This window comes from Sarcophilus harrisii, chromosome 3 (genome assembly GCF_902635505.1).
Source record: "Sarcophilus harrisii chromosome 3, mSarHar1.11, whole genome shotgun sequence".
In the NCBI taxonomy this organism is placed as follows: domain Eukaryota; kingdom Metazoa; phylum Chordata; class Mammalia; order Dasyuromorphia; family Dasyuridae; genus Sarcophilus; species Sarcophilus harrisii.
Window position 1 is genome coordinate 419,578,011 of NC_045428.1, and position 21,456 is coordinate 419,599,466.

The 21,456-nt window shown below is 35.1% G+C and overlaps 1 pseudogene; it reads left to right on the plus strand.

Moving 5' to 3' along the window:
* Positions 1-508: 508 nt before the first annotated feature.
* Positions 509-18,313, plus strand: LOC116422578 (annotated as a pseudogene).
* The last annotated feature ends 3,143 nt before the right edge of the window (positions 18,314-21,456 follow it).

Below are 21,456 nucleotides of genomic sequence, written 5' to 3' on the forward strand. Positions count from 1 at the left end.
CTTTAAACCTCTAGTCTTTCCTTCCAAGATATATTTAACTTCTCTTATTTTTTGTACTTACTATCTTAATATCTATTCTATATACTTATTTGTATATTTGTGATCTCTCCCATTGGAATATAAGCTAATTGAGAGCAGAAATTGTTTTACTTCTTTGTATTTGTATCCCCAGTAACAAGTGCTTTATGTATACCTGTTGATTGATTGATTTTTTGGACTTAATCATATTTCCATTGGAAAAATTAATGTGAAGAAGTGTCATATTCAAGTGACATGATTCCAAATTCTAAATCCACTGAAATTTTGGTGGAAGTAGAACATCTTCATAATTTGAGAACTCTTATATAAGAATTAAAGATTTAGGGTAAAACACAGTTGTATTACCACCTGAAATCCTTTTATTAGCTTTTATTATTATAATACTGAATTCTTCTTCTCTCCCAAACTCAGCATGATTATCCTTCATCTAATAATAGAGCTCTGGTTGTAGTTCTGCAATTCACGAGAAATGAAATCTGTTACTCCTGCTGGGATCAAAACACAGTTGTTGGTAAGTGTGGGCAGCTTTGGGTGAGAATTTTTCAAATGAAAGTAATGGAAGCTAAATACTGAACCTGAGCATATTGGAGTGTCAATAAGGGTTTAAGAATGATCATTATAACACCAATGTCACTTGTGGTGACTTCAGTGAGGAACTGCTCTGTAATATGTTTAGGACTTTTAGATCTGAAAATATAGCCTATGGAATAACTTAGTCATTGATCATGACAGATCAGTAATATGAAAGAAGAAAAGTCATCTGAGCTTAGGACTGCATCTCCAAATAGTTATGGAGTCCCACTTTTGTTGTCTTAGAAAGCTGGGCCTAGTCATATTTGGAGCTTTACTGGAATAACTATTTCCTAATATATCTAGGTGTCTTTTTTTTCTGAGAGTTTATAAATTTAATAAATATTTGAAATAAAGCCTTATGTTATTTTATTCAAGCCTTGAATCATAATTTATCAATCATTCAATTATCATTTATTAAAACACTTAAAATGTGCCAAAGCATTGTGTTAGATGCTAGGGATATGACGACAGAAATGAAACTGTTTCTGTCCTTAAGGAACTTACAATCTACTGGAAGAGACAATATGTACATATATAACTATACCCAAAATAAATATGAAGTAGTTCTGTTGGGAGGAAGAATAAAATGTTTAATCCTGGAATAAAATCAAAAAGAAATTCTTTAGAAACAAGCTATTTAAAAGGAATATTAAAAAGTTGGAGGTTTTTAAAATTTTATTATAGCTTTTTATTTACAAGACATATGCATGGGTAATTTTTCAGCATTGACCCTTGCAAAACCTTCTCTTCCAACTTTTCCCCTCCTTCCCTCCACCTCCTCCCCTAAATGGCAGGTAGACTAATACTGTTAAATATGTTAAAGTATATGTTAAATGCAATATATGTATACATATTTATACAGTTATCTTGCTGCATAAGAAAAATTGGGTTTAGAAAAAAGGTAAAAATAACCTGAGAAGGAAAACAAAAATGGAAGCTGACAATAATAGAAGCAGTGGAAATGCTATGTTATGGTCCACCCTCATTTCCCATAGTTCTTTCACTGGGTGTAGCTGGTTCTCTTCATTACCAAACAATTGGAACTGATTTGGTTCATCTCATTGTTTAAGAGAGCCATGTCTATCAGAATTGTTCATCATATAGTATTGTTGTTGAAGTATATAATGATCTCCTGGTTCTGCTCATTTCACTCAGCATCAGTTCATGTAAGTCTCTCCAGGCCTTTTTGAAATCTTCTTGCTGATCATTTCTTATAGAACAATAACATTCCATAACATTCATATACTACAATTTATTCACCCATTCTCCAATTGATGGGCATCCATTCAATATCCAGTTTTTAGTCACCACACAAAAGGTTGCCACAAACATTTTTGCACATATAGGTCCCTTTCCCTTCTTTAAGATCTCTTTGGGATATAACCCCAGTAGTAACACTGCTGGATCAAAGGGTATGCACAGTTTGATAACCCTTTGAGCATAGTTCCAAATCAGTCTCCAGAATGGCTGGATGTTTTCACAACTCCACCAACAATGTATCAGTGTCCCAGTTTTTCCACATCCCCTCCAACATTCATCATTATCTTTTTCTTGTCATCCTAGCCAATCTGAGAGGTATGTAGCGGTATCTTGGAGTTGTCTTAATTTGCATTTCTCTGATCAATAATGATTTGGAGCATCTCTTCATATGGCTAGAAATAGTTTTAATTTCTTCATCTGCAAACTGTTCATATCCTTTGACCATTTAACAACTGGAGAATGGCTTGATTTCTTATAAATTAGAGTCAATTCTCTATTTATTTTGGAAATGATGCCTTTACCAGGACCTTTGATTGTAAAAATGTTTTCCCATTTTATTGCTTCCCTTCTATTCTTGTCTGCATTAGTTTTGTTTGTACAAAAACTTTTTAACGATATAATCAAAATTTTCTACTTTGTGATCAATAATGATCTCTAGTTCTTTTCTGGTCACAAATTCCTTCTGGAGGTTTTTTTTTTTTTTAAAGAAAAGAAAGACAGAAAATTTTTAATAATGAATATATATGACTATATTCAGAAAATTGAAAATATTTAAAATGCTATTCTATGAGAGTTCTCATAAGACAAAGTATTTCCAGTCATTAGGAAGCTCACCTGAACTGGTTATGTATTGCATGTAGATACTCAGAGCAGGACACATGATGTGCTTTTGTAGGTAAACAAAGGATTAACCCCAAGCAAAATTATGAAATAGGTTTTATCCTTGGTGCTTCTTTTTTTTTTTAAAACAAATAATTTTCTCTTTCTTCTCTTCCCCTTCCCTGTTAAAATTAGATCTGATGCCACTTCATCTTTTTAGTGCCTCCCCTAAGAAACCTTGATTGGCTGTCCTGTTACCTAAGTATGAAGCCTGTCCTCCTCGGCCCAGGCCCCTCCAATTATTCCTTCTAGGGCTCCTGAGAACAATTTTGTGTATTCTGGTTATTACTTTTATCTGCCTCAGATATTACCTAGAGTTTGCTAATACTGTTATCTTTACTCCCTATTTGCCAATTTGACTCATACTCTCCAGTCTTATTTTTCTGTGTAGGATCTAAGTAAATAGAGGATAACACTGAGATTATGAATTTTGGCATCTAGAACAGTGATGTGCTTTCAACACAAAATGAAGAATTTAGAAGAGGAGGTTTTTTTCAGTTTTGAAACTATTGGTGTGGAATGTATTATATATTTCTTTTTAAAAATAAGAACCTTTTATTTTCAAAATGTATGCAAAGATAGTGTTCAACATTCACCCTTGTCAAACCTTATGTTCCAAATTTTTCTCCCTTTCTTTCCCCCCGCCCCTTCCCTTAGACAGCAAGCAATCCAATACAGATTAAACATGTACATTTCTTTTAAACATATTTCCACATTTATCATGCTGCACAAGAAAAATCAGATCAAAAAGGAAAAAAATGAGAAAGGAAAAAAAGTAAGCAAACAACAAAAAAGGTGAAAACATTATGTTGTGATCCACATTCAGTCCTCATAGTCTGAGGATAGGAGGAAAAGATTTACATGTTGAGTTTGAGATGGCCCCCAGAATTAAAATAGAAAACTGGTGATACACGGTTAGAGTTCAGAACATAGGGTAAAGATCTGTGGGTTATATGCACGATAAGAATGATATGGAATTAGAAGATATTTGAGGGTAGAATTAAAAATTCAACTAAATAGCAGCAGTATTCTCCAATCTTCTTAACCTTGTTATAAGGCTCCCATTTATGCTTCAGTCAAACTGGATTACTTGCTATTCTTCTGTATCATTCTCATTTCACTTGACCATATCACAGCACTTGCCATTCTCCACGCATGGACATCCTTTACAACTCAGCCTGTGAAAATACTTCTCTTTCTGCAGGATCCAGCTCAGGTGCTATCTTCTTTATAAAGTCTTTTTTCCCCTTAATTTTCCATTGAGAATGATGCTTCTCTCTTTGAATCTTTGTATCCTCAGTAGCTAGACTTTAGAAGCACTTAATAAATAGAATTTTTATGTTGATCAGAAGAAGAAAAATAAGCTTCACAAATTAATGCAGGTACCATTATTTCTTCTTAGCTATCTACTGGAGTAGTCACATGAGACATCACTTGCCATAAGGAAACTGCAAAATCAACAGAAAATCCTCTATCATATATAATGTATCTTTCATTTACATTGCTCTCAACTTGTTAATCACTCACAGAAATGTTGATCAACTGCTTGCTGTTCAAGAAATTCACCACTAACTAAAGAAAACTTGGACAATTCTATCTTGTAAACCAGAAAATAAGAAATAAGGAAAAGCTGAAGACTAAAACTCTGAGCAATTGATCCCTTCTTTTAAATAGGATTCTTCAACATTTTGCTCACTGGTAGGGTTTATGACCCTATACCCATTTGATCCTTTTGTAGTACATTGGAAAGAACATTGTATTTCTTCTCAGAGGACCTGGCTTCAACTCTCAGCTATTTCACTAACTATTTGTGTGGACTATGGCAAATCACTTAACTTTTATAAAATTATTTCCTAAATCCTTTAAACTTCAAATCAGAGGTTCTTTGAGGTAGCTCTGAGTTTTTGAAGATTCTTCTCATGGAGTGCAAGTTCATTCAGATTTTACTAAAATTGAAAAGTTTTCAGTAATAGGTCCATGATTAGAGTGGATCAGTTATCTCAAAACCAGCCTAGCTAAATTCAGAGCTGCTTATTGCTAGTTACTGGGTGATGAGTACTTTTGGTTTTGGATCATAACTATTCATAAATTAAAGAGTCTTCTTGTAAATAGAATTCTTGCTGAAGGTGTTGGATTAGATGACCTCCTCAGTCCTTGCTAATGTTGAGATTTTATGATTCTATAAGAAAGAGGTCCTGCGATATATTTTGGTAAAAGAAGAACAAGCACTATTGAAATCATTGATCCTTGCTGTATTAAGTCCTTGAAGTATGGATTAAATTAGCATTGAGGCAATCCTTGATGTAAACATTTAGACAGCATGGTGTAACAGGGGCAGGTCCAGAGGATTCCTGAATTCAAATATTGCCTCAGCTATTTACTAACTGTGTAATCCTGGGCAAATCACTTAACCTTGTTTACCTCAGTTTTCTCACCTATAAAATGAGTTGGAAAAGGAAATGGCAAACCATTCCAGTATCTTTGCTTGGAAAACTCCAAATGAAGTGATGAGGATTTGACCGAAAATGACAGAAAAACAACAAAAATGGTATAGTGGAAAGAATACTGAACTTGGAGTCTGACAGACATGGTTTCAAGTTCAAGTATTCTGGCTTTTTTCATTGAGGTATAACCATGGTTATGCCATTTAATTTCTGAAAGCTTCTTTTTTCTTGTTTGCAAAATAAATATAATAATACTAGCTTCATTGAGCTCATGGCTTGTTGGGAAGAAAACAAATGCTATATAAATATGAGCTGTAATTATTCTCTTCCATCTCACTCTCTTAGCTTTTTCATGCAGAAAGTTATAGATCCTCACCTGGGTTGTATCTTTCCTAAATAACCTTCCTTTTAGAATTCTGAGAATCCTAGGACCTTTTTCCTGGCAAGTTTATACATTGGAAGGTTACTGAGCTTTGTTTATACTATAACTTCAATGATATTTTCCAATATGAATTTTCAATCACCAAAAAAGTACTGTACAGGAGATGGCAAATATTTGTGCTCATTCCTTTGAAGCCTCAACTGGGCTGGCATCACTATCTAAATATAGATCAGGATTAACTGAGTAATAAGTCAAGAGTACACAGCAGTTTCTCTAATAATTCCTTCAATACAGTAACTGTAGTGTGGTCTTTTCAAAGGATTTAACCTTAGGTAGACAGAAACTTCTGGAGGTATTGGAAAATGTCCACATCCTAAAATATTTACTGTATTTAGAAACTGTAAGATGCCCTAAAATAACAGAGGGAATTTAAAATCATAGATTTCATATATTTGTAGTCTCAATTTCAGCATAAGTGTCTTTGCATTTACTTCAAGGACCCTGTTACTTCAGGGTATATTTTAAAGCTAATCTGAAACTAGATTCTTCATTGCAATAAGAAAAATTTACTCCTGAAGTAGAGCTTGTATTGGTTATCTAAACTAATCAGTGGATGCAGAGATAAAATGTTTTAATTTGGAAACAATGAAAAATAAATTAGAATGAAACTGGCAGTTTGAAAAAGGAGAAATGTGACAGAGATACATGAAAGTTGTTTTGTTTTGTTTTTTTTGGAGAGGGGACATAGGTCTTTTTCAGATATACCAGATATGAAAGAACAATATTTCAGGAAAATGGATGGATAGGAGAAAATACTTCGATGTAAATTCAGAAGAAGAAATAAACTTAACATGAAATGAAATTATGCACCTACCTTCTCTTTCTATGAAAGCTAGTTGGAATAGTGGCCCTATAGTCAGGAAAACCTGAGTTCTTGGACTATCTCAGACACTTAATAGCTATGTGATCCTATGCAAGTCATTTAACCTCCATTTGCCTCAATTTCCTTAACTCTAGTAATATCTTACCTCACTAGATTGTTGTATGAATGAAATGAGATTTTTGTAAGCTCTTAATGAGTATCTGATTCCTTCTATATCTTTTTTCTTTTATAGCCCAATTCCTGGAAAAAGTTGCTTGCACTCACTCTCTCTACTTCCTTTCCTCCACTAATTTTCAGCCCTTAGGGACCTAGTTTCCAACTACTATATATTTTCATAGTAAATTAATCTGTTTATTTTGGTTTTCATCTAACTTGACCATCATGCAACTTTTGGAGTTTGACCAGATTCTTTCTATATACTCTTCCCTTTGGATTCCTAGGAATTTCTGTTTCCATCTACTGATCATCTACTCCCCAGTTTCTCCTGAATGCTATTTCCACATCTCTAATTGTTTAAAGTACATCTCTGTCTGTATATCCTGTTTGCTATTTAGCATGATGTAGTAAAAAGAATGATCATTTAGGATTACCAATATTCTCACAATGTGATTCTGCCATTTAGTAGCGGTGTGCACTTGGTTAAATCACTTCAGCTTTTTGAGCTTGTAAAGTGAAGAGGCATGGGTGGTTGGATGATATCTTTGATCTATGATCCTATGATCCTGTTCCATGTTCAAAATGAAACTTTATCTACCTCTAAGAACTTGTCTCTCATTTAGACTTTCTTTCAAGGCTACCAACATCCTCTTACTATCCAGGTTCCCAATCTCAGTCATATTTGACTGTTCTCACTGTATCATCTTCCATATTTGGTCAACTGCTAACTCATGATTATGTTTCTGTTCTTGCATCCGCCCACTTCTCTCCACTCACTGGGTCTTTTCTATGGTTAAAATATTTGTAACTGGACTAACCAGTAAACTCTTCACTAAGTTATAACTTCTCAATTGCTTTTGCTGTCTCCATTTCACTCTCCAACATATTCTTTACACAACTTTCTAATCATAATACTTCATTGTCCCAAATCTTTCAATGGCTTCAAATCCCAAGTATTTGGAAATCGGCTTATTCCCTCCACTATCAGTGAAGAAGAAACTATATTTCTCCACTCTGTAATTTGCAAAGGCAAAACTTGTAATTTTTTTTTGAAAAGGTTTGCTCAGTTTTTTTACTTATCAGGCATGTATGTGAATCTAGTCAAGATATATTATGAAATATAATAAGAATAAGCATTTATAGAGTGCTTCCTATGTGCTTATGCAAAGTGCTTTACAATTATTATCTCTTGTGAGTAACAAAACAACTCTGAGAGGTAGATGCTATTGTTATTCCCATTTTATACTTGAAGAAATGGAAGCAAACAGGTTAAGCGACTTGCCTAAGATTATGTAGTGAATAAATTATCTGAGTTGGGATTTGAACTCAAATCAGACTCTATCCATTGTGCCACCTACAACCTAAGGAACTGTTAGAGGAAACTTAAAATCTGAATATTTTTCCTAATTTCAGGATAATTTTGAATTACCATAATTATTCACAATTTTCTAAATTAGTTTTTAGGATTAAGTGTGGATATCTTAGTGTGGCATTTAAGATCCTCTTAACATGGCAATAATTGTCTTTCATATAGATACTTCTTCATTGCATAACTGCCAAATCATTATAATGTATTTTACTTAGTCCATCCTTCTTGCCTTCTCTGCAGCCTTCTATTCACAAAATCATCATTCCATACAAACTAGGTTATTTGTCCTTTCCTAAACTTGTCATTCCATTTCCCCTTTCAAAGACTTTGCACAGGCCATCCCCAAGGATGGAATATATTTCCTTCTCACCTTTCCCTCTCAGAATCTTTATCTTCTAGATTCATCTCCTGTGCTATTCTTCTTCTGTTAAGTTACTTTGTATCCTAAACTTTATCTTCAAGTTACTTTGTATTTTTATATCTTGATACATATTTTGTTTTGCCCTAGTATTCCTAATGGCTAATTTAGTACCTCGTGCATAGTGGTCAGTAAATCATTAAACATTTATTATGTATCTACTATGCCAGGTACTACTAAGCACTAGGAATACAAAGAAAGGTAAAAAACATTCCCTTATCTCAAGAAGTTGCTGACTTAATGAGGGAGATAATATGCAAACAACTCTATTTCTTTCTCTGTTCTTTCCTCTCCTTTTTTTCCTTCCTCCTTCCCTCTCTCTTTCTCATCAGAACTAGCAGTGTAGATAAGCTAGAGAGAAGAAAGATGGTATATGATGAGTCCCAAAACACTCAATGAGCATTTAAGGGCCTACTGAGTGTCAACCATTGAGGCTGAAGAGAAATCAAAAAGAATGAGGACTAAGTAAATGCCATCTAGATTTGGCAGTTATGCAATGAAAAAGACATTTTTTTTTACTTAAAATTTTTTTTTTATTATTATTATAGCTTTTTATTGGCAAAACATATGCATGGGTAATTTTCCAACACTGACCCTTGCAAACACTTCTGTTCCAACTTTTCCCCTCCTTCCCTCCACCCTCTTCCGTAGATGGCAGGCAGTCCCATACATGTTAAACATGTTAAAGTATATGTTAAATACTGTAGAGGGCTGAAACTCTTGAAACTCTGAGGTCCCTTCAAGCACTTGAGGCTAACTACTGGTTGAACAATACTCTATGGGCATGTGCTTTGGGAATGGCCCTTCCCACTGTCCTGTGATGGCTCGATAATTGGTGTATACAGAGAATTGTAGGAGGGACTAGGGGTAGAGTAAGACAAGCCAGTCTCACTTTGGCAGTGGCCAAGGAAGAAGGCCGTTGTGGAAATCCTGCTTCCACCCCTTCACTTCTACCCCTAAAGACCAAGAATAAAGACTAAGAACTTTTGCTTATCTTGACTCCGGCTGATTCTGGGGTATCTGGGGTGCTAGCAGGATTATCACAAAATACAATATATGTATACATATTTGTACAGTTATCTTGTTGCACAAAAAAAATCGGATTTAGAAAGAAGGTAAAAATAACCTGGGAAGAAAAACAAAAATGCAAGCAAACAACAGAAAGAGTGCAAATGCTATGCTGTGGTCCACACTCATTTCCCAGTGTTCTTACACTGGGTGTAGCTGGTTCTGTTCATCACTGATCGTTTGGAACTGCTTTGGATTCTCTCATTGCCTAAGATGGCCACTTCCATCAGAACTGATCCTCATATAGAATTGTTGTTGAAGCGTATAATGATCTCCTGGTTCTGCTCATTTCATTTAGCATCAGTTCATGTAAGTCTCTCCAAGCTTCTCTGTATTCATCATGCTGGTCATTTCTTACAGAACAATAATATTCCATAACATTCATATACCATAATTTACTCAGCCATTCTCCAATTGCTGGGCATCCATTCAATCTCCAGTTTCTAGCCATTATGAAAAGGACTGCCACAAACATTTTTGCACATACAAGTCCTTTTCCCTTTTTTAATATCTCTTTGGGATATAAGGCCAGTAGTAATATTTCTGGATCAAAGGGTATGCACAGTTTGATAACTTTTTGAGTATAGTTCCAAATTGCTCTCCAGAATGGCTGGATCTGTTCACAACTCCACCACTATGCATCAGTAAGACATTATTTTTCCTGGAAATTCAGTCCCTTGATACTCAACAAGTCTAAGACTTATAACTATGCTACCAGGAAAAAAAAAGTCTGTGATGAACTTGAAAAAGAAAGTATATTCATTAGCTTTTGTGACTGTCTAAGGCAAAACCTTTTGGGCCCCAAATTTCTTTCTGTATCACATTTACACATTTCTGGAGATAGTGTCAGAATTAGGCAAAGGTTAGCATTGACTCATCACTTCGAGATATTGATAATCAGAAGACTAATAAAAATGACTTGGAATAACTTAGACAATTAAGACTCTATTATTTCCAAAGCTTAAGATAGGAAGAAATGAAAACAAAAGGGAAAATAGTCAGCTTTAAAACATTATTAACTATAATCATTTGCATCTTTTAAAAATATTTTATTAGGACAGCTAGTTGATGTAGTGGATAGAGCACCACCCCTGAAGTCAGGAGGATGTGAGTTCAAATTTGGCCTGGGACACTTAACACTGTCTGGCTGTGTGACTCTGGGCAAGTCACTTAAGCCCAATTGCCTCATTAACAACAACAACAACAACAACAAATATATATATATATATATATATATATATATATGTAACTTGTGAAAGTGTTTATCTATGGTCCTATAGATGGGCTTTAAGATCACAGTTCTCTCATTGGAAATTTGTAAATTATTTGGTTGAATTAATCATTCTGCAGAATCTGTGAAACAAAAATGAATTATCAGAGAATTTTACCCTTTCACCTGTTTGATGTTTGATCAAACATTAATTTGACTAGCCTTTATAGATGAAAGGTACAGTTTTTTCCCCAAAAAGATTGAAATATAAGGAATGACTATTTTTAACCCATTTAGCCCACCTTATTCTTCTATAGGCTTCTCAGATATTTCTTTATAATCTTTGAAATCTTACCAATTAGGCATTTCAAAATGTCTCTGACCATTTGTCAGAGATGTTTAAAAGTAAACTCTTGTTCAAGTATTTATTGTACCAGATATCTTCTAATATCCCTTCTCAACTCTGATGTATGGTTCTATGAATGTTTATTTTTGAAGGGGGACCAAAGAAGGTCAGGAAGGCAGGGATGCTCTTTAGCTTACATAGATAATTTCTAGAATAATTGTGAAATTAGGTGTCATGACAAGAAGGACTAGTGTGGGAAAGATGGAACAGAATTTCTGAAGGAAGTGTCAGTAAATTTTAACCAAATTGTTGTGGACAATAGAGATGAGGTCAGGACTGTCCTGAAATGAATAAGAGATAAGGCTTAAGGTTTGGGAAATAAGTTATGAGCTGTAAAATTACAGATTTAAAGCTGCTGGGGATCTCGGGGACAACTTGTCTAAGGCATTCTTTTTACAGATGAAGAAAATGAAGCCCATTAAAGTTGTAATTTGTCCAATGTCATATGGATACTACATGGTATATTTGGAATTGTGAACTCACAATCACTGACTCCAAGCAACAGTGGTTTTTTCACTCTTCTCAGAAGGATCTTTTGCTGTTCTGTTTTAAGACTAATCTAAATCAAGTCACACAGCTGAAAATTAAATAAACATACTGATCTGAAACTGGGACTTTGGTGGTTTTTACCTTTTTAAATAACCTTTTGTACCTACTAGAGCCTTCCACCTGCACTAAAGCTCCCTTTACCAGGCTGGCAAAAGCCTATGGACTGGGTCTCAGAATTAACTTTTTTAAATTAATTGAAGAAAATGTCAAATTTCAGTCAGAAAACAGTAAAAATCATGATATAGCTCCCCAAATCTACCACACACCCCTGATTAAGAATTCTAGGATTAAATAATCCCTGACTTCTTCCACTCTTCCCCATCCACTTCTTTGGATGCAATGTCCTTTTTGTAATGTCCTTTTGTACCCTCTCCAACTTCTAATTGAGAGATACTTCAAAAACTTTAAAATATGCTAAATGGAAAAAAAAATCCAGAATTTTAGTGTGTACATATTTTAGAATGGAATTTAATAACAAATTCTCTAAAAAATCTGATGTTTGGCAGAAACATCCGAAACCTTGCAAAAGTAAACTGTTTGGTGTTTGTGGCAGCCCTGTTTGTAGTGGTTAGAAGCTGGAAAATGAATGGATACCCATCAATTGGAGAATAGTTGAGTAAATTGTGGCATATGAATGTTATGGAATATTATTGTTCTGTAAGAAACAACCAGCAGGATGAATATAGAGAGGATTGGTGAGACTTGCATGAACTGATGCTGAGTGAAATGAGCAGAACCAAGAGATCATTATATACCTTAACAACGATACTGTATGAGGATGTATTCTGATGGAAGTGGATTTCTTCAACAAAGAGAAGATCTAACTCAGTTTCAATTGATCAAGGATGGACAGAAGCAGCTACACCCAAAGAAAGAACACTAGGAAATGAATGTAAACTGCTTACATTTTTGTTCTTCTTCTCGGGTTATTTATACCTTCTGAATCCAATTCTCCCTAAGCAACAAGAGAACCGTTTGGTTCTGCACACATATATTGTATCCAAGATCTATTGTAATCTATTTAACATGTATAGGACTGCTTGCCATCTGGGAGAGGGGGTGGAGGGAGGAAGGAGAAAAATCGGAACAGAAGTGAGTGCAAGGGATAATGTAAAAAATTACCCTGGCATGGGCTCTGTCAATAAAAAGTTATTTAAAAAATAAAAATAAAATAAAAATATACACACATACATGTATGTGTGTACATATATGTATATGTTATACACACATATATATGTATAAACACGTAAATATACATACAAATTTAAAAGAAAAACTCTTATCAGGCAAATTTAAATTGACAACTAAATTATTCTCACACTTTAACTGAAATCAATACTTAAAGGTAAATAAATTTTGGAAAACTAAAATAAATAAATAAACTATTTGGGATGGGAACACAGGAAAGGTTCTGGAGCCTCGCTCCCTTCTTTAGGCCCCTTCCGGTCAGACTCCCTCTAGCATCCCGGAGGGCGGAGTTCCTAGTGTTTGCTTGGCCCCGGAATGGAATGAAGTCGGGGTGGTTAGCTCCTTTCTTAAGGAGTGGGAGTAGAGGAGGGGAAGCCCTGGGGCAGAATGGGAGGGAAGGAGGGAGTGGAGCGAGGTAGCAATTTTATTGTTTCCTTTCACCTTCCCCGCCCCCCTCTACCTCTTCTTCTACTCTCTCGGCGTCAATGGAAAAAAAAAAAACTGTCGGCGCGCTCTGGGACCTGGCTATTTATAGTCGCCGCCGCCGCCGCCGCCGCCGCGCGCACGTCACGGAGCCTCGCGCCGCTGACGGGGCGCTGACGCTCTTGGCTGGCGAGGCCGGAGCTGCTGCAGGGCTGCGCGCTGGGCGGCGGCGGCGGCGGCGGCGACAGCGACAACTACAATGGGACTTGTTTGTGTGTGTGTGTGTGTGCGTGTGTGTGTGTGTGCGTGTGCAGCTGCCGCCGCCGCCTCCCGCGGGGACCCGGGGAGGGAAAGTAGGAGGAGCAGGCACCCCCTCTTTACTCCCCCCCCGCAAGATCCTCCACCCCTCTTCCAAAAGTAACGGGCGAGAAGTGAGCGGCCGCTGTCTTGGCCTTTTCTTGCCTTTGTTTTCTTTTGATTTGTTTTCAAAATAAGTCCCGCTTCTCTTCTAGAGCCCCATCCTATCTCATCCCTCCCGTAATAACCTCCACTTTCCCCTCACTTTCCCCATTCCTTCCTCCGCTCACTCCCCTTACAGCGAAGAGAGAAGGGGAATCCCGGCCTACTTCCTTTTCCGGATGGGGGCGACCTCTTTGTGCGAACCAGGGAGCGTGACCCGCACATCTGGCGCACATCTGGGGATGCGGCTGCGAAAGGGAGCGCGGCGGCGGCGGTGGCGGAGGAGGAGGTGGAGACGGCGGAGCTTCGGGGCGGGTGGGAGGCCCTGGCAGGTAATGTATTTTGGGGGGGAGGAGGGGAGTAGAGGGAGGAGTGGGGAAGAGTAACTGGGTAGATGGTGAGGGCTGCCCCTATTTCCCACCCTCCTATCCTGGTTTCTCCTCTCCCCTCCCCCCCTCCCATTTGAATCCGCCATCCGCCACTAGTGTGCCGAGAGAACGAAACTTGTCTTCCGAGACTGAATCGAATCTCCTCCAGAGAGTAAAAGATTAATGCAGATTCTCCTGCTGCTGCTGCTGCCCTCCCTCTTCTCCCTCCCTTCCCCGACCACTCCTTCCCTTCTTCTAATTTAGCGTCCCCCTCTCCCCCCACCGGCAAGTGGAGGATGCAACCGATTTCCATCCCTTGTTAAGGTTGTCTGAGCCCCCCTGCAGGAGGAGGGGCTTGCAAGGACTTTAGGGACTCTCCGGATGCGGAGACCGGCTCTGAACAATCCTGTTGAGCCGGCAGGAGGGGGAGCTTTTTTGGTGCCTGCACACATGGCAGGCAGGCAGGGGACTTGCTGTGCCTTCTAGGAAATTGCAATCGATTTGTAAAGCAGTTTCGCTAATTGGGAGTTCAAAATTAAACTTTAATAAAGCGTTTGTCTCGTCTTCTCTAATTGTGAAAGCTTCCATCCGTCCTGGTAGGCAGACTACATGTCTAGAGTTAATGGCGTTATGCAAGGTACTCTCTCTTCTCTCCCTCCCACCCCCAGTACAATTCCATCAGTAGTCTTATGCACAGCTGGATTTCCGTTGGGTGCAGATGTTGCTAATGGCAGCTTAAGCACGGATGGGCAGATAACATACGGAATGCAACATGTTGCCATATGGTCCCTTTAGCCTTTCACCTCCAAGAGTATCAATCAAATATATTCTAGGAAAAATGTAATGACTCTCTTAGTGGCAAGATGAATCGCTTGGTACGATTTATATCCCTTGACCTAGTACAACAGGACTATAGGATTTTAGTTTTTGTCTGTAAATTGACTGAAAATATTGAAACACCTATTTAAATCTGAAGATCTTGACAGCTGTCAGATCATTCTGACTGTGAAATATGTCCTGGGGACCCCTCTTCCAGCACCACACTCACAATACCTCAGGGATGATGCAAACTTCACTAAAACTGTTAACTCAGAAACTTACAGTGAAATCACCAAATACTGGATAAAGGTATACTGATAAATAGGAACTTAGATTACCAGTAACTTTAATATAGTTGTACAGAGAAAGATTTGTAATATAACCAGAGGGAAAGAAATGACCATGAGTCCTTAGAAACAACATAATTTGAACTCAAAGTTAAAGCTACACTAATAAAAATGTTCTGGGTAAAGTCATTCTCCAATTATGTAGTTTTTACTGTCGTTTGGCTTTTTTTTTTTTTTTAAAGGACTTCATTATGCATGATAACATTTCAATGTTTGCAGAAATTAAAATTCTTAAAAGTATTCACTACTGAAATATGTATATTCCGGTTGTACACTTATTTAAAAAACATATGCCCTCATGAAATATCTGTAACTTCAAACCATTTTTCCAGGATCAATGACAGCTTATTGAGATCACTTTTCCAGACCCTAATGGAATGATTCTGTAATTATTTATTGGAATTTTTTGTAAATATTCAGAAGACCTAGTACAATAGTTGAATTTACCACTTCTAAGTTCAAAAGATATAATAAAAAGGATTGTCCCTCATTTTTCCTTTAACAGTGAGGGCAGACCTTACCTGAAGAAAATAGGGGTTTAATAGTTTAAAAAAAGCTACACATAATTTATACTTTTTCATGTAGCAGTATTTTTTGTTTGTGCTAGAAAAGAGTTCATTGGTTAGAAATCCACAATTTAATTTTTTTCTTAAATTTTGTCTTATATAAACATTTAAACTTAATGAGTTGTAATTAAAATTTTGATTCTAAAACATGGTACCAAAAGTGACCATTCTAAAAATAAATGCATATGGATTGTTTCAGAAAATGTTGCTATTTAACATGGAAAGTTTTTAAGTTGTTTTTATCTGTTTTCATATAGCCCAATAATTTAATATACCATAACTCCAATTAATTTTCAAATTTGGAATATAAAAACTTTGGAAGCTTGTGAAAGCAAAATTAAAATGAATAAAAAGTGAAATAAATCGCAATCAGTGCAACTTTTGAAAAAGAGAAATTAAAGGGCTAAAATTCTCTTTCAATTGTCCCAAGATGATGGCATTAATTTTTGTTTTAACTTATTTGAGTAATGAGCATAACAAAATAATCTTTTTTTCAATGATAATGTCAATAATGATTCCATTTCTCTGATTTCTAGGCAGGTGGCAAATATTAAAATTATTTTGCTTTAATCAGTTACATATAACTTCTTCTAAAGCTGTTATTGTCATAAAAATATATTGAAATCCTTTGTTAAGCCTAGTGTTTATTAATGTACTATTCCATTCAAAATGCAGGCAGAGGATTCCTTCCTGCTGTGTGCTTCACTTCAAAATTCAGGTCTATCAGTAAATAACAACCCAAACCCAGCTGCAAACCTGTTTGCTTTTTCTCTAGTTACATACAACATTGCATAAATTTCATGAATAATTTCAGGTCTTTGGTAGAAGTTGTAAAGCTTTCTACCAAGATGAGCTGACTATATATATATATATATATATATATATAGACACATAGAATATACCCTGTACATACTACATCCACTACTCACTCAGTGCTAATCACATTTAGGTGACAAGTTTCTTGTTTTTATTTAAAAAAAAAAAAACGATGATCATAATTCCTATTTTAAATAAAATATTTGTCTATTTGATCCCAACAGAAGAAAAGAAGGGAGTTATTCTCTGTCATTTAAGCTGGGAGGGAATTACATTCTATCTCTAATAGCTACCCTGCTCCCTATAGTACAATTCCTCTCATATTGGTTTCTGAAAATCAGTTTGGAAATTGGGGCTTTTTGAACATTGAGTTATGACAGCCAATAAATTTATTAGCTATATTTGATATTTGTATGTTGCCCTCCCCCCCCTTTTTTTCCTGACTTGCAGGCTTTAAAAAAATATATAAACTTTTACAATTTTTTATAAAGATCTGGGAGATTTACTTTATCTGGAATCCAGGAAGATCTGAAAGAATTTTAGCACAACTTGGATTTCCCACCCTGTAATTCATTATTTTAATTGCACTGCAGGCACAGCTGCTTACCTCTTTTGTTCCACCTTAGTAGATGTCTGTCTTTCTATATGTCTTATATATAATGTTTTATCTATATACATACACACATTGTCTAGAGCATAAATTTGATTCATGCTTCTCTTATGATCTCTAATGGGTAGCATACTGTTCACATAAGTATCAAGCCTCTTTTGAAAGTATTTTAATTTTCATGAGGTTGGAAAAGATGTCCCTGGGATTGGCAGTAGAATGATAGTTATACTAATCTTTCCTTTTTTTTTTTTTTTTCTGAACCTGAAATCCTATCATTGTGTGAATAACTAAAAAGCTTGTTCCTCATTGTTTTTACAGCATCTGACTTTATTTTTTTAAAGAATAAGAACCACTGTTAATCTATAGATATTTCATCTGTCAAGCAGCAAGCTGCTCTGCTATTTGCAATTTTCTGTTTATCTTATTGGTGTGATTACCATATAAAAATCACATAAAAATTCTACCTTGCTTTAAAATATTTTAACTTAAGATTGACAGTGACTTGTTCAATTAAATATGTATTTTCTTTTGATGTTCCTGTATTTAGAAATTGAAATATAGTATTTCACTATCTTTATAAGATGTGTGTTTGCATTTATTTAATTTAGAGTTCTTTTTAAAAGCATGTAGCCTTGAATGTTTGTTCTACATTTTTTTTTCCCCACATCATTACTCTGGTACTGCTTGATGTAACTTGATTAGCTCCCTCCCCAGTCATGATTGGTAATTAAAATAGGCATTAAAATTAGTCACTTAGCAATTTTGCTGTTCAATTGGCAATTAAATTACTTAATTGCAATTAAAGTCCTAATTTTAATTGGCAAAATGATAGATGTAGATTTAAGATAATATGTATAAATACTTTAATAAGTGTCTATATAAGGATTACTTAATTACTCAACTTCAAGTTTATGCTGTTAACTTTAGAACTTTTAAGTGAGCAATGAAATTTATATTACATCTATTCAAAGGATATGGTAATTAGATTTATTACTTATCACTATAAGGGTCTTTGCTATAAGTTACTTTTGTAGCGTGGAAATTTTAGGCTTAATCATAGAATCATGATGAAGAGAAGTATATATCTATCTACATAGATACATATATATGTGTATGTATATATATATATATATATATATATATATATATATATATATCCTTGTCATAGATATACATATCTATATATTTATGTGCCCTTTTCTTAATAACAGTACTTTGTCACGTTTTTATATTAAATTGAAGATTTTTCCTCCTCAATAGGTATTAGGAGACTCAAAAAGTGATTATTTTATCATGTTAGATTAGATCAGAAATGAAACATAAATTTAGACATACAAACACTGTTGCAAAATGTATTTATTTCACCTTTCTGTAGGAATGCTGTGTAGTACAGACAGAATTGTAAACATCATTAGTTACTTCCAGAATTCCAGGTCATCCTGAAATATTTTTGGCATATAGGAGCTCATTTGCAAGAGTATTATATAGCTTAGGAAAAACAAAACAAAACAAAACATCTCCACAAAAATCTTGCCCTGTTTTAATGAGGCAGTTATTTACTGTATATTAACAAAGAAATCAGAAACCAAGGTCACTATTCTTAGTGTTAAGTGATTTCCTAAATTTAAAAATGTTAAACTGTTCAATTAAATTTTATTTTGTCCATACTTGCTATATGTATATACGTATGTATGACTCAACAGGCATAATTTATTTTAGCAGACAGCATTTTTAAATGGGATTAAAAGATTTTTTTTCATTACATTTCAATTTTACATTTATAGTTTTCAAAATGGATATTACTTTCCTCAGCACAGATTCTCTATATATTTACATATATATATGTTGTAAATCAAAATAAGAAAGCTTTCTTTTAAAGGATAAATTTAATGTAGAAATGGGCTTAGAAAGTGTGTTAAACTTTAAAAATATAAATAAAAATCATCTAAGCAGCTGATTTGTATAGGAAAGGAACAAAACATACAACTTTATTTTATCTTGTCTTCAATTGAAATAATAGAAAATCTTAAAAGAGTAAATACAATACCTCTCTCCCCATCCCCACAAGTCTGTTCAAAGTTTGAAAGTTCTTTTTGCCTTGCTTCCAAAATAAAGTTTACTCTGGAGTAGCTATTTGTACCTAGTTGTCAATATCCACTCTAGAATATATATGTTTGAAATTGACAACTGGGAAACATGTTTTACATTCATTTCATTTATTCATGGGACAGAAGTTGCGTTTTTCAATCCCCCCACCCTAAGTCTGTTTTCTTAAGGTGTTTAGTGTAGTAGTTCCTCCTTATATTTGGGGATCTCATAGAAATCCCCAAAGACTCCTTTAGCATAACTGAAAAAGAAAATCTTTTAGGATTTAATTCAGGTTTGCTTTCTAGAATAAAGAAAGATCTGTATTAAATTCAATGTCTAAATGTGTGTGTATATATATATATTATCTATAAGTGTATATATGATCTAAAGCAACTCCTTTTTAAAAATAAAATTTTATAATTTTTATTTACATGGCATATGTCCTGTTTTAACATGTGGTGAAGAATATAAGATAATACAGGAAAGACATCCTCCTATATTTTTCTGAAAAATATTCTTGAAAAGGTTATGGTAATTTTGTAATGTTTTCCCACTCAATTTCAAAAGAAGTCTCTAGTTGGCTCAAGTATATGGACAATACATTTTCATTTATTTATTTTATTCCAAAATTCTTTGACTTAGTAGATAGATGTTGAAAATGTTTTGATCAATTTCTCATTTTCACGTGTCATTTTAAAGCTAAGTCTGATGCTGGACTCAAAATCTCAAAATTGTAATTTTTTAATTGAGTCACAATACTTTGTGATGTTTGTATTCAACAGTCATGTAAGGCTGCAATCATTTAAATTCAGAAGTTCAGTTCCATTTAGCCTAAAGCATCATTTTAACATTTTCTAAAAGGTTGTTCAATCCTGCATTTTGACTCCATTATATATGTGTAATTAAACCTCTACACACAAAAGCATTCTATGTACCAGCAAATACACCCACAGGAATCCTCTTCTAAACTGTAATTTATTTAAACATGTAATCATAGGATTTTAAAACATGCTTTCATTTTTCCAAACTATATGCCAATCTGAACTGCTTGGTGATAAAATGAGTTTATTACCAGCTAGCATTTACCAAATACTCAGTGAACTAAACATGAGCAGAATGAGGAAATGAATTGTAAATCCAATTCCAGGTGTATCAGATTCTGGTTTCTCTATAAAAATAGAGGAGGACTCATAGTCTACGTGTTTATGAATTTCAGTTTTTGAGCAGCACAGAAATATATATTTGGCCTGCTATAAATCTTAAATTTTATGGAGCTTTTAAAGCTTTAAAAAAAAAAAAAGTTTGTGGCATCAGGCCCCCTACTGACAGGATCAGTCTATTACAGAGATTGTTCTAATTGGACTTCTATCAGTTCAATACTCATTTGTACTGGGGAAAAGATTTAAGTTTGTTGTTTCATCTCCAGCTTCAGCATTTACTGGCCTGTATGAGCAATATAGAGTCCCGACAAGTACTGTCAGGCTAACCAACCTGACCAGTAATGAGTTTATTTAATAAACTTTTGTTAACTTTACTCCAGCTTTCTTAGATTGTGTTCTTAATAAGTATCTCGACCTACAGGAAAATCCAGAGATTTGAAGATAGTAACTACAATTCAATTAGGAATAGAAGAAAATTGCTTCCTATCTCCTTTTAAAAATCGTTATTATCATAAAGGATACTGTGAAAATTTGCTTAATTGGACCAAAGGCTCAGTCATCAAGAAGCCAAAAACAGGATTATTGGACAGTGACATAAGAGACTCCGTGAAACTTTCAGACTATGAAATTCACTTCCCTAACCGAAGACTTTAACTGGCTTGGAATAGAGGAGGCTATCTCTCAGGTTCTTAAGTCATCCCGGAGTGTGTTTTGCAATGGTAAATGGAAGGGAACTAAGCTGTCCGATTGGATATGCGTGTCTGAGTGGTGTGTGTCTGCAACCTTAAAATACTCCCAGTTCTCGCTTTCCTAGGGCTAGATGAAAAAAAAAAAAATAACTTGCCACCAAGTCTCAGACGTTGCTGCGCTAGAGTTTCCGACGGCCTTAAAATAGCTGGTGCTAGCCCTGCCCACAGCCGGGATCAATGAGAGTTCCCCTCCTCACCCCGCCCTGCCCCCTTACACCAGGGGAAAG